Source organism: Lampetra planeri, chromosome 39 (genome assembly GCF_965212315.1).
Source record: "Lampetra planeri chromosome 39, kcLamPlan1.2.h2, whole genome shotgun sequence".
In the NCBI taxonomy this organism is placed as follows: Eukaryota; Metazoa; Chordata; class Hyperoartia; order Petromyzontiformes; family Petromyzontidae; genus Lampetra; species Lampetra planeri.
This window is the reverse complement of record NC_136145.1, coordinates 6,555,632-6,569,246: the sequence shown is the minus strand read 5'-3', so window position 1 is coordinate 6,569,246 and position 13,615 is coordinate 6,555,632. Positions and strand designations below refer to the sequence as shown.

General features: G+C 50.4%; 1 protein-coding gene and 1 long non-coding RNA gene across 2 annotated transcripts in view; one reads left to right on the top strand and one right to left on the bottom strand.

Moving 5' to 3' along the window:
• The window catches only part of LOC144731553 (procathepsin L-like), a 429,171-nt gene that overhangs the window by 306,374 nt on the left and 109,182 nt on the right, over positions 1 to 13,615 (top strand). The window lies entirely within an intron of this gene.
• On the bottom strand, positions 7,198 to 13,402 carry LOC144731543 (uncharacterized). The gene is made up of 3 exons (XR_013587966.1): positions 13,262 to 13,402; positions 12,567 to 12,617; positions 7,198 to 10,401 (listed from the first exon to the last, which is right to left on the bottom strand). It is a non-coding gene; the product is annotated as an uncharacterized LOC144731543 (long non-coding RNA).

Sequence of the window (13,615 nt, the reverse complement as noted above, 5' to 3'; positions counted from 1 at the left end):
GGGGAGACCCAGGACCGGTGCAGATATCACACCGCCACTCACGAGAGACGTGAACGGGAATCGAACTCAGATGCACGGATTTATAGCGCAGTGCGCTAACCACTGTGCCACCTCTCCCTCCAGTGGCTTGAGTTTATAATAAAAAAAACAATGTTTACTGGTATGAAGGCAACATGTGGGTAATTACCATACTCGCTGTTTATGCCAAACAATCAGGATTCACAAAGGTTTGTTTTAGAACAAAGACAAAGACCCCCCGTATAGCCTGTCAACAGACTGTTGGGGCAAGTGCAGCCCGCGAGCATCTTTGAAGGCCGGCACGGCACACGAGGGGTGGGTGGCCAGCACCAACGCCCGGTCGTCTTTGTCTTCCCGGCGCTGATGCTTACACCAGGTACTCCTTTAAGGTCGAGTAGTCCTAGCGGGTGTCGAACTCGGGGTCGCAGTGCGCTAACCACTGCACTACCGCACCCCAGCAACAACGCGCATGACCTACCAAGACAAAGATCCCCCGTATAGCTTTAACAGACTGTAGGGGCAAGTGCTGTTAGCGAGCACCTATAAAGGCCGACACGGCACACGAGGGGGTGGGTGGCCAACACCACGGCCGGTCGCCTTTGTCTCCCCAGCGGCGATGTTTACACATCGCACCAGGTACTCATTTAAGGCTGAGTCGACCTAGGGGAGGCCCAGGATCGGTTCAGATAATCGTCACTGGGTGTTTGCCGTGAGCGAAAATCGAACCCGGGTCGCAAGGTTCGTAGCGCAGCGTAGCGCTAACCGCTACACCACCGCTCCCCACCACCACACACAAACACACGCACTCACAGACACATGTACACACACACGCGAACTATCAAGCGAAGCCGTGCAGCCCAGGATGATGGGGCTGGATTTTCAATTGATGGAGGATTCAGTTGGCTCAACATGAACCCAGCGCACTGTCTGAGATGACTTTAGTTACTCCAGCAATCAAATCGTTTCGTGTTTTTTGTGGACGCGGTGATCGGTGCGGTCATCGACGCCGGAGGGTTTTTTTTGCGCGCACTTCAAACGTCACCGAGGCTAATTCGAGGCTGCGCTACCCCTTTGCGCCTGGTGAGCATTGCAGTGAATAGAAACCAAAGCGCATGGACTCGGCGTGGTGAAGTATGGTCAAATCAATTTTCTTGCGTAAACACGGCCGTGGGGGGTGGGGGGCAGATCCACTGGTCCAGCAGTAGTGAAATTGAAAACCTGGCCCACTGCGGTCAATTGGGGTGCTGTCAGTGGCGAGATGTTAACTACTCTCGCCTGGTCTACAGGAGGGCGTGGGTTCAATCCCGACCCTGACGACGTCTACTGCTGCTATATATTTTTAGTTTGCGTGTTTCTCTCTCCCCGTGGTCGCGATTATTTTTCTCCGGGACCTCCATTTTTTTTCCTCCACATTTAGAATCAACATTACGCGTTTAGAGGATATGGCTGTTGCACACTTTCCACACGACGATGAGCCGCTTCGCGTTGAGCTATCAATTTGTGGCCAGGTCGCTTCTGAAAAAAGAGCTACACAGCTCAAGTGAGCCGTACCTGGTCAAGAAAAAAACGAGTTTATAGTTTAAAAGTGACAAGAAGAGGTGGTCACCATCCATCACGGCCATCATCAGCCACCGAGTTTAATGTATGCCGTGCAACTCGATGCCCTGCGGGCGTTCTGCTCGTATTGTTGCCCCTGGGGAACTTACACCGCTTCTTGTTGTTGTTCAGGCGAGCGTGGACAAAGACAAAGATCCCCAGTGTTAGCCAGAACACACTTTTTTCGGGCTGTTAACGAGCACCTATGAAGACCGGCACGGTACACGAGGGGGTTGGGTGTCCATTACCACGGCCGACCGCCTTTGTCTCCCCAGTGGCGTTGTTTTGAGGCTGAGTCGACCTAGGGGAGACCCGGCACCGGTTCAGATAATCGTCATCGGTGTTAGCCGTGAGCGGGAATCGAACTCGGGTCGCCGGGTTCGAAGCGCAGCGTAGCGCCAATTTCAACTTGGAACTCCCTAGACGCCCCCGCCCCGCTCCAGATCACACCCCTCGCGATGCCGCCTCCCTTACCCGTCCACGAGTTACCCTACCAGTTACCCCTACCAGTTACTCCTACCCGGTGTCTGCAAGTTGAAACAATGGGGCAAGTTTCGTAACCAAGCCCCTCCACACCCCGTCTCCGTCCACCGAAGCACGACGAGTCGATAGGTGGAGCGCCGATAGTTGACCGGCGGCAAGGCGCACGTGGTGGGGTAAAGTGTGGGTAACCGCGCCTCTTCCGAGACGTCTGGCCGGCGTGGAAGAGTAGGCCAAATGCCCTCTTGTGTTGCCGAACTTTTTTCGCACCGTACGTGGCCAACCGTTCTAATCGGAGGTGCGGCGGACGGACAACAAACTGGACACAAGAAGCGGCCCTAAACAAATGAGTTCGTCGATCTCGACGCTTTAAAAATGCACAGCTCAACTGGCTTCCTCGTTAGCGGAAGCGAGAGCGTTCCAGACGGCCAGAAGAAGCGCATCAGAAAGCGCGCGATGCCGCCGACCGTCTTTGTTCGATGGCCAGCGAGTGGAGGCCCTTCCGCCAGCAGTGGAGCGAGCAAGGCATGACCGCAGCGTTTGCGCCAGGTGTTGCGCGTGCATCAACACACACTGTGCTGATGCACGAGGAGCCTGCGGGTGCCGTTCATCTCCGGGTGACTTGAGGCTAAGTGGCCGGAACGGGACAAGTCGGTACTCGCGATGGGAGTTTGCCATGCGCACTGCAGGGCTCACCGGGACGTGTTTGTATAAGAGCGGTGAAAGCTGACTGTGTCATGCCTCTCAGTTCCTCAAGGAGCCCGGCCTCCCCCCCCCCAGCACGCGGCGCGAAACGTCGGACATCGTGCCGAACAGCACGCGGAGAGATTATCAACGCGTGTGCGCTAGCTGGTGGCGCTCATCTCTACGGCAGGCCATGCATGGGCCAGTGGTGGAAATTCCACGTTCTCATGTCCGGGGCCATGAAATGGTTTCATAGGATAACCAGGTTGATTGGCCACAAATGAACACGTTTACTCGTAGCAAAACCGAAAGGAGCATGGGCTGAGTTAAGCCCTGAACGATGGTTTAAACCGTACAGTAAATGATGTCAGTATAATCATCAGGCTCCAATGTTCGTCAGAGCAGTAACCGCGGTGAAGATGAGGGCAGAATTATTTAAGATGAAAAAAACGATTAGACACCAGTTATCTTCTGTGACATCGTGCACTTAAATGCATGTCACAAACCTTGCATGCTGAGTAATACAGTACTTATAAGTATCACCTGCACATGACTATATATGTAGGGCGCCACGGTGGAGAAATGATAACTGCCTCGCCTGGTATACAGGAGGTCGTGGGTTCGATCCCGATCTCGACCCTGACGACGCCTGCTGTATATTTTGAGTTTGTGTGTCTCTCTCGCTCCCCGTATTCGTGTGGATTTTTCTCTGGGTCCGCTCCGGGTTTTCCTTCGACATTTAGAAACACGAGTTTAGAGCATTTGCCTGCTCTACATTTCCACGTGATAAGCCACTTCGTTGAGATATCATTTGTGGGCAGATCGCTTCTTAAAAAGAACTACACAGCTCAGTGGGCCTTACCTAGTAACATGTACATAGTTTTGTTTTTAGTTTATTATCATGGATACGCCTCGCCTTATCACCCAGTCTCAAGATTTGCGTTCAGGCGGGTTCTGCTAAGTTTTTTTTTCACTCAACAGGTGACGACGATTGCTGAGTACATTACAGTAATTCCCAATTAAGTAATTTGCGGATGTAAAAACATATAATCTGGAGGACCTGGACGAACCTGTGATCGTTTCGCAGGTGCGGGAACAATCGCCCTGAGTGTACGGACCCGCTTCGACTAGGGCCACGAAAACATCCTCTCTGATTGCGCGTCTAGAGTGCAATTGAAGGCGTGTGAAAGCATACGTCTCCTGATTACACGTGTATCCAACCACGTATAAGTGAACAGCAGGAGGCTTTACTAATGTCTCAGGCGCGCCCTCGTGGCGGCGTTCACAACCGCGATAGGGGAGTCCCCCGTGAGACGCCTTCACTGCGCCAGGCAGAGAGGCGAAGCGACCACGAACATTCATTCACCAGCTGGGGTTCCATTGCCAACTCAAGGGTGGTCCAGATGTCTTGTCACCCCCCCCCGCCCCCAAGATGAATCGACGCCTAACATTTGTTTTCTGTTTTAAATAGGCATCTTTATTTATTTCCGATGGCTGATACGAGTTCATATATTGTTGAACAACGGCTTGGAGTGAGCGTATGGGCTCACAAAACATTAGAAACCAGACAGAAACTGTGAAGGATGTTCGAAAGGATTTCTGGAAAATGTTAACTATATTAATGATATTTAATATAGTTATATTGCTTAAATAGCATTCACACCCATTGGTATGCAAAAATATTTAAGTTTTCCAGAATTCAGTTTTACACCCTGCACAATGATCCATATATCACAACAACGAATTGGAATCACCTACATCTCTTAATTGTTCATTAATGACTATGCGGTTTTGTGAATTATTAATTTGTAGCTTAGAATGTAAGTGTTTAGTTAATCGAATGTTCATGTTGTTTAATGTTTTTTTTATGTTAAGAGGAGCCTCTATACTAATCATCAGCAGATGCGTGTCTGGGTTTGGCTTGTGGAAAAGGTGGCATTAGCAGATGGAGGAGCCTCGTGAAGCACGCTGCTACTGGGCAGTTGGGGTGGCTGTCGCCCTCCAACAACAACGGAGGGCAGAGGAGCGACGCTCACAACAACGAGCGCAGCATAACCGGGCGTTAAAATCGAACAAGTTGGCACAGTAGGGGCACAGCTGGCGCATCTGCCAGTCACCTCAGTCAGTCAACTCATGGCACCTGCTGGGTCTGTCCCGTGACGTGTCGGCGATCCTTTGACGCGTGTGGGGGGTCGCCACACAGAAGTCACAGAAAGATTGAGCTGATTTAGATCGATAGATGGAGCTTAGCAAAACAGAGTTTCATGGTGGGGGCATAGACACGCAAGGGGTTGGAGCGGTGGCTAGCGCAGTACTTTGTGAAGCCAGTGAGCTCAATTCGATTCCTGGCCACGACTAACATCAGTAGCGAGTTAACATCCCCTACGGGTCGTGAGGACCTCCCTTCAATTTGCACTGAGCAGCGGCGGGTTCAACACGGGGTTCAACTCGGGGTTCAACTCGGGGTTCAACTCGGGGTTCAAATCGGGGTTCAACTCGGGGTTCAAATCGGGGTTCAACTCAGGGTTCAACTCGGCTCATTCTCCTTTTGGTTTTGTAGGGGCGAGCGCTGTTGTGTGAAGTCAACCTGGTTATCCTATGAAGTGGCCGCATGGCCCCCGACATGAGAACGTGGAATTTCCACCACCGGCTCATGCATTGGCCTGCTGTGGAAATGAGCGCCACCCCTCGCTTATTTGAGCAGATGCAGTTTCACTGGAATCTCCCCTCTCGTGTCTGGACTCGCACCACCACCCTGTGTCTTGCCTTCGATACTGCAATTAATACGACCCGCAGTGTGATCCGACTGGAGCTGCCAAATGTATGGGAAGATCGACTGGGGTGACACTTGGGGAGCTGGTACTGTAGTCCCACTTTAACATAGCCACAACAAATACTAAAACGATCCCCCGTACAACCTTAACAGATTGTTGGGGCAAGTGCTGTTAGCGAGCACCTATGAAGGCCAACACTTCGCCCGGCCACCTTTGTCTCCCCCAGTGGCGATGTTTATACACACCGCACCAGGTCCTCTCATTTGAGGCTGAGTCGACCTAGGGGAGGGCCCAGGGACCGGTTCAGAGAATCGTCACCGGTGTTGGCCGTGAGCGGGGAATCGAACCCGCGTCCGCCGGGTTCGTAGTGCAGCGCTCACGAGCACAGCTCACTCGGTGGGCGGCATCACGGTTTGGTTTAGCCATGTTTGTTTGTTGTAGTACAGAGTTGGCCTGATAACTTTAATCTACATTGTCTCATGGTTGTTATCGTTTGACTTGCATCCCACTGGGATTTTTTTGCACACAGCGTTGAAATGCGGTGTTTTTTCTGGAAGACTTTGCTGTTTTTTCCAGGATTTTTTTTCTGTTGCGTGTAGTCACTTTAGGATGTTTCTTGTTCATGTTTTTGTTTTGTTGCGGTTGCACCCGAGTCAAGAGCCGCATGGCTCACAGGGTTATACCTAACTAGCTTTACTACCCCGGCTTCGCCCGGGACTTAATTCACCACACCACACCAGTTAATTGTTTGAGGCTGAATGGACCTAGGGGAGGCCCAGGACCGGTTCAACTCGGACTATCACCCCCTGCATGGTCGATACAAATGAGTACCACTTTGTGGAAGGTTAACAGGGGTCGGCTTGTTCTGTGGAGAGAGACTGGCACCAACCATGGGCATGTTGACTTTCCACCGCTGGCTCAGGGGTGGATTAGCACGGTTGGCTACGTACGGTGCGAAAGAAGTTCAACATGCGAACTGTCGACGGAGGCCAGAAGATGTTATCTGAGTTGAGCAGAGAGAGGCGCTTGGGCATTCGGTAGGCAGCGCGCGCTGCGTTGAGTTCGAGGCAGAGGCGCCCTCCTCCAGGAGGCAGCGTCGGACCACGTGTTGCTCCTGTGAGGCTTAACAACGAGTTTGAGAGGCAATACGGTTGAGCTTGCGGATTTCTCCCAGGTTGTTTTTTCACGGATTGTTCAGACGTCTCCATGCTCAATTTGATACAAAAAAGATCACTACAATGTTAACGTGATCATTTGTATGAAGAGCGTCTCACATTTTCGAATTAAAGCTTTCGTGACTGCAGGGATTCATATTCGTGGGTCTTTCGGTAAAGTCACGTAGATGGGTTCAAATAAAATAACAAAAAACTACGACGTTTCGATCGCAATTTGAAGCTAACCCCCCTTTACCTGGAAGACGACCGCTCGCGTTGCGATCGAAACGTCGTCGTTTTTTCGTTATTTTTGTTTTGTTATTATCTTTGAACCTATCTACGTGACTTTACCGAACGACCCCCAATATTATTACACAAATTCTTTGGTGGTAAAATACTTACGTGTGCCCGTGCGTAAAGAAGAGGTGCTAAGATGGGTTGAGACTTCATCCGTGACGTTGCTAAGTTATTGAGTTCAGGCAGATGCGGTGTGACTTTTCGATCGTACGTGAGCAGCAAATTTATTACTAAAATTCGAAGAGGACAACAATGCTTATGCAAATTCACAGAGAACAGTACCGTCACAGCAATTCCTGCGTGTTCAAAATCACAATGTTCCTCTTGCTATCATTGCCCAATATATACAAATGCAACTCAACTCTTAACAGTGCAGTACTTGCGTACGCCGATTTAAATCATCGTCAAGCAATCCTTGTATTTGCAATTGTGTCAAAATCTACCATGATGTGCAATTATAATAATAATGATAAAACGTAGCAACTTCTAAGCATTTTTAAATCCAATATTGGATGATCCCACATTCGACCATACTTCACCACGCCAGTCAGTCCACTTTGCTAAGGGGGGGGGGGGGGGTGGCAGTAAGAATCTTTTTTTTTTAAGATATCACTCGCCACTGATGCTTATCACGGTCAGGAATCGAACTTAAGTTGCTGGGATCATAGTGCAGTCCGCTAACCACCGTGTCCCTCGGTCCGCCCACACAATGCATGTAACTGCAATAGTATTTTTAATTCATTGTCATGTTGCTTTATGTTTTATTTGCTAGTCTGCACCTATTTTAAGTACATTTAAACTCAATTGAATGCGGTTGTGTCTGTTTTGTCGATCCATTATGTTTGTCCTCATTTTAAAGGCCTGCAAGGAAGCACGCTTCCAATCATCAATTAAACTTGGGATGATGTCCGACGTTTCGCTCCACGTGCCGCGAGCTTGTTTAGCTATCTCTACGTTCAGGAGTTCCTGCATAAACTCCCAGCACGTGGTTGCAAAACGTCGGACATCATGCCGCCGAGCACACGGGACAGAAATGTAGTGAGATGAGAGAAGGCAGCTACAGACAAGATAGAGATGACAGAGATTAATGGGCTTATATAAAATTGGCTTTATATAACCTCACATTCGGATCTGAATTCGAGTAGCCATGTGGCACATCCCTTTGTTCTGTGAATGTGGGTACTCGTTGAGCTATTTTCGGGCCCTATGCTTTTGCTTATTTTGCGTTTGCCTGGCACCACCACTGGGGCTCATGGCTTCCACGTGGACCTCATGAACCCCGCGAGCCACCCGGCCAACGCCATCAGAATGATTTTATTGCGGCGAGTGACCGACTCAATCTCCCATGCTCCTTACTGTCGTGCGACAACATTCGTCTCCCGGGCGCGTGACGGCCGCCGGGTGGGAACGTCACGGCGTGTCTACTTCCACGGGCCGATCTCCAACCCGAACGGTTGCACTCCTCCGGATTCTTCATCCCGTGACGTGGCAACGATATGACGATTGGGACGAAACCCCGAGGGCGAGTGAAGAGGCTGACATCGACCATGTGCTACGCCAAAGCACTTCTGAGTTGATCTCGAAGCCCAGATGTGCTGCTCGCCATCGCGAGGCCACTGAGCTACCCACTGAACGCAACAATACGATATCTACCTTGAGAGCATTACTGAAGGCACACAATCAGCGGAGAACTAGGAAAGTTATACATTTGATCTACAGCCTTAAGCTTTAAGGAATAAGCAGTTAATTTATTGCAAATCTGGTTCACAAGTACCAATTTTAAAATGCCCTTTGTAAAAACCGGTGCATAGATCGTGTTGCTGTGCATATGCACGCCTCTCTTAGGCTCCCAAACAACAGTGGGCTTTATGCCGAGATGCTCTGCAGGCTAAATATACGTTAGCATCACAGTATACGCTATCTTGTCCTCACCTACAACACGCATTATCTTCCAGTTCATGGGGGGTTTCTGTCACATTAGTCGGAAGACAAATGGTTGGCTTGTGTGGCAGATGCAAGTGGTTGTACCGTACAACGTCGCATATCCGACCGTCGCAAATCCGCCCTGACCAACTAACCACGGTATACGTGCATGGTGTCAACTGTGATTTTTCCACAGATGTTCACAAATCAGATATTTTCACAACATCGCGTACACATTCGCTTTACTCTGACAGCATTTCCCCACGTTTCAAGCCGTGCGTGCGATTTGTGCTTGTCCAGTAATCCTATTCGTGCACGATGGTGTAACTGTGACTTTCTACTAGACGTTCACACGTCCGCCTATATCTCAGTCTACAGCATGCAACGGATACGCAACGTTGAGCTGCAGACGACGTTGCAACTACATCGTCCAGAATGGGCGCCATTAGAGTTGTGCGCACGTCAACAAATTTCGACAATCCAAAATCCTCATGAAAATGATGACATTGCCTTGTGCTATTAACCTTACTGGGCGTTACATTCAAGCCCCTAAAATTATACCCTGGAATGTTTTTGAGTAAACGTAACGAGGGCCCAGATGTGCAGCACCGTTGTATCTCAATCAAAATTTCCCTTTGAACCTTTTAAAATTGCTTTATTTCCCGAGGTGGTAAAATGTGCACGTTATATTTTGAGCGCTCATCTGTTTAGCCGGGTCCACACCGGAGAGATCAATTGCCCAACCAAGTAGCTTTTGAAAATTGCCTGCAACTGCTTTGTCCACATGTGAGCAAGTAGTTGAGTGCGGCAAGGGCGTGTCTGGCTATGCCCTTTACAGTATAGCCCCACCCATTTTCTGATTAACTACCCTACCCCCGACCTCACCTACGTCAGGATCGTAACAACCAATCGTCATTAATGTTTTGAGTGAGGCCACGTTGGTTGTGAAAACTAATTGAATTGACACGTGTACGAGCATTTGACGACGCGCCAATGGTTATCGTTTCAGTTGAAGGACAATTCTAACAACCAACTTCAGCAATTAGAAATGACGTTTCGCTTGAAACCACGTTACACGTCGCCAGGACAAGAAAAAAATTCCAGGTAGTCAAGAATAAAACCAACGCCTTAAGTTAACCAATAATAGTTTGTGAATGTGTCACGCGATGAAGTACGTCGCTGCAAATCGCCAAACAGGTCGCTTGGAAAGTTGAGCCTGTCTCTCCTGCAAGCAACCGATTGAGCCATTCAGTTGCATCCAACCAGGTTGCATCCAACCGATCACTTTCAGGTGTGGACCCTGGCTTCAAGGAGGTGGTGACGTGAGCCTCGTTGTTGTCCACCTCAGCCTGAACTGCGTCCGCCCGTGGATCTCGTTTTGCGTTGACGGCGTTCCCACATGGCCCCGCTTGCTACCGCTGCAAGACGTGGTGGTCTCCCGCCGGCGCAGGCCGGCAAGAGGCTCATATGGACACCTGAAGAGAAGCACAGCACGTGGAACCTCAGTCGTCAGGAGCTTTCCAGAACAAATAATATCAAGCAGTATGGGTTTAACGACTTTCCCGTTGCGAGACGTCTGCAAGTTGCAGAGGCGTAGTGCCATTGTTGTTAAAGACATTGTACTCACCGCAGAGGACCGTAGCGACACGACCGCATTTTGTGAAAGCCGGCGCCAAACTGTGCCACACGCCCTCCCGTATGCCCTTGTGGGAGCCTCGGCATCGATAAAGTTATATTATTTTAGTTTTTCTTCATCAATATAGAATGTAAGAATGCAAGGTTATTACAATATTTCTGCAAACCACCAGTGCGCAGCAGGCCTAGCGTTTGCCGACTTTCCGGGCGCGACTGTTGGCAAAAGTAATAACTAAATATTACACCTGCTGGCACGACGGGAACACACACATTTTAAGTGTAAAAAAATCAAGCAAAATGACTAAGTACACCTCTACCCTAGTGTATCAAACTTGTTTGTGTTAGAACACATCAAGGAGTCCTGGGGCTAATGACCAGGCGAGGATGCCGCTCGTCCCACGAGGGACGAGGTCGTTAGGGTTTACGACTGTCCTGGTCACGGTGTTCGTGTACCCTGGCCGTGCGTGAGAGCGCGGTTCGTTTCCCCGTGAGAACAAAGGGCCCTTTGAAGGCCTTCGGCCTTTGGCACCCGTGGCCCCCTTTGCCAGTTGTGGTTAATCTGACAGTGTGCACAGCCGGCGTGGTGACACTGGGGAAGCCAAACCACAGACGAGTGTCACGAAGGTGCTGCCAAGCCGACCCTCCCCCTCCCACCGCCCACCCAGCAGCCACATCAAAAAGGAGCGGTGAGCTTCTATCATACTGGCATCAGTAATAATATAACACATTTTTTGTGGCTCCGAGCTGCTGATCTGAGTCTGGTTTGTTGTCAGGCCTCACGAGATGGGACCTCTGAGGTGGCCCAGGTGACCCACGGAGCGCCGCGGTGGCTAGCAGATGTTAACTCCCTCGCCTGGTACACAGGAGGTCGTGGGTTCGATCCCGACCCTTTGACGCCTGCTGTATATTTGGTGTTTACATGTTTTCCCCTCCACATTTAGAATCAATATCACGCGTTTAGAGTACTTGGCTGCCATAAATTGCCACACGATAAGCCACTTCGTTGAGTTGTCATTTGTGGCCAGGTCACTTCTGAAACAGAGCTATATAGCTCAGTGGGCCTTACCTGGTCAAATATTTACTATTTAATTTTAGTTTGATGACTATATGCATTTCAGGCAACACAAGACGGTATCGGGTGAGCAATCAAGAGACAGGAAAGAAGGCAAGCAGGGTATTATGTATGTATGTTGACCTTTCGCATCGTACGTAGCCAACCGTGCTTATCAGAGGTATGGGGGAAGGACAACAAACTAAACACAGTTCTGAAGAAATGAGTTCAAGGTGATATACGCTGCGCCCCTATTTATTTTTGTGCCATGAATCCCTTGAGCTACAATGGGACCCTACAATTCTGCTGAGTTTGCTTTATAACGGGCAGCCTGCAGCCCTAACACGAGCACGACCGTGTGAGGCATGTTCAAGCTAATCAGATCATAATACCTGATGTACATGCCAAGACGTCACTTCGTACCGATACCTGGGGGTCACATCAAGAGCGATTCACTAATGGCTGCCAATTTTTCAGCAGCCATGTTAACTAAAACCACTTGGCTCCCCTTCCGATGTCAACATGTCAAATGAACCCTCACTGGTTTGACAGCTCGTAGAAAATACGGGGTCAAAGGTCAAAAAAACGTCAGGTCAAAAGTGCTTTCCTTCTCATAACGAACGTGGTTCATCATTTGTATCCGTCAGTGTCCGTGAGCCAGCGGTGGAAATTCCATAGTCCTATGGTGGGGCTCGACACGGAAGGAGGGCACCTGTGGCAGATTGGAGGTTGCGGAATTGCGATGTCCGACGTTTCGCCGCACTCCTCAAGAACTGAATTCTAGATTCCTCATGAACTGAATTCAAGAGGCTCCTGGCACATGGAGCCAAACGTTCCGTATTTCGGACACAAAAACTTAGCAGTAGAGTAGACCATGCTATTTAACGGTGTTGCTCCATTGAAGCACAAGGCCTCTCTCTAGCGAGCATGTGGAGGAGTTTCTCGTCGACTCACCACTAACTTGCTCTTGTCGATTGTGCCTTGCTCTGGCTCTGCCAACGATACCTGCAAAAGTAACACCCGATGAGTAATCCGATCACCGCGGGGGATTGTGCCCTGTTCACAACCCACGATGAATTGGCCACGACTGGTGGCACTTCCGCTGCGAACCCGGTGACCCCGTGAACCCAGTGACCCCGGTCACCCCGGTCACATGATGTCCTGGCTACGTCTGCCATCAGTGGCGAGTAATGTTTGAATCGGCACTGGACAAGACCGGCACTGGACGAGACCAACGTTGCAGTGGCAGCTAAACGGAGGCAATTACGCAAACGAGGGGGACGTCCACCGCAGAGATGGAGCGATGAAATCATCCCGTGCGCATGACCGTGAAAGATGGTAGCAGATTAGGGGGGAGGGGAGTGGGGGGGGGTGCCTTCGTCCAGCAGTGAACGGAGCATGACGATGTGTGCCAAAAGTGGCCATTATTATTTTTTGGAAATTCGCATAGCAAATTCTACAGTTTTCCGTGGTGCAAATCGCACAGATGCCGCGGCAAAACATCATTATTATCGTTATTATTAGTATTATTGTTCTCATTATACATCTGGCGGTTGTGCCAACTTGCTCGCGTGAGCTCGAGAGTGGGCGGGCGAGGGAGCGAGCGGGCGGGCGGGCAGGCGGGCGAGCGCCGGCTCCGCATTGCGAACCTGCGCATCGCCGGCGTCGAAGGGGGGCGGCGTCTCCATGGCAGTCTCGTAGAGCACGTGCGGGATGCCACCAATGCTCCACGGGCGCAGGTCGTGCGTGCGGTACGAGATGCCCACCTCGTCCACGCTGTACTTGAGCTTGCGTCGCCGAGCCTGAGCGTCGATCCGCACGCACGGTCACAGATTCATGCAGCACGCAAACACGATTAGCACGGTTGGCTACGTACGGCGCGAAAGAAGTTCAGCATACATACTTACGTACACGAGCATCTGGTACCGCTGGGAACTTGGGGTTTGGGTCTAGGCAGCTGCCCTCTGGTTAAAGTGGGCTCGTAAACAGAGTGAGCGAGTGGA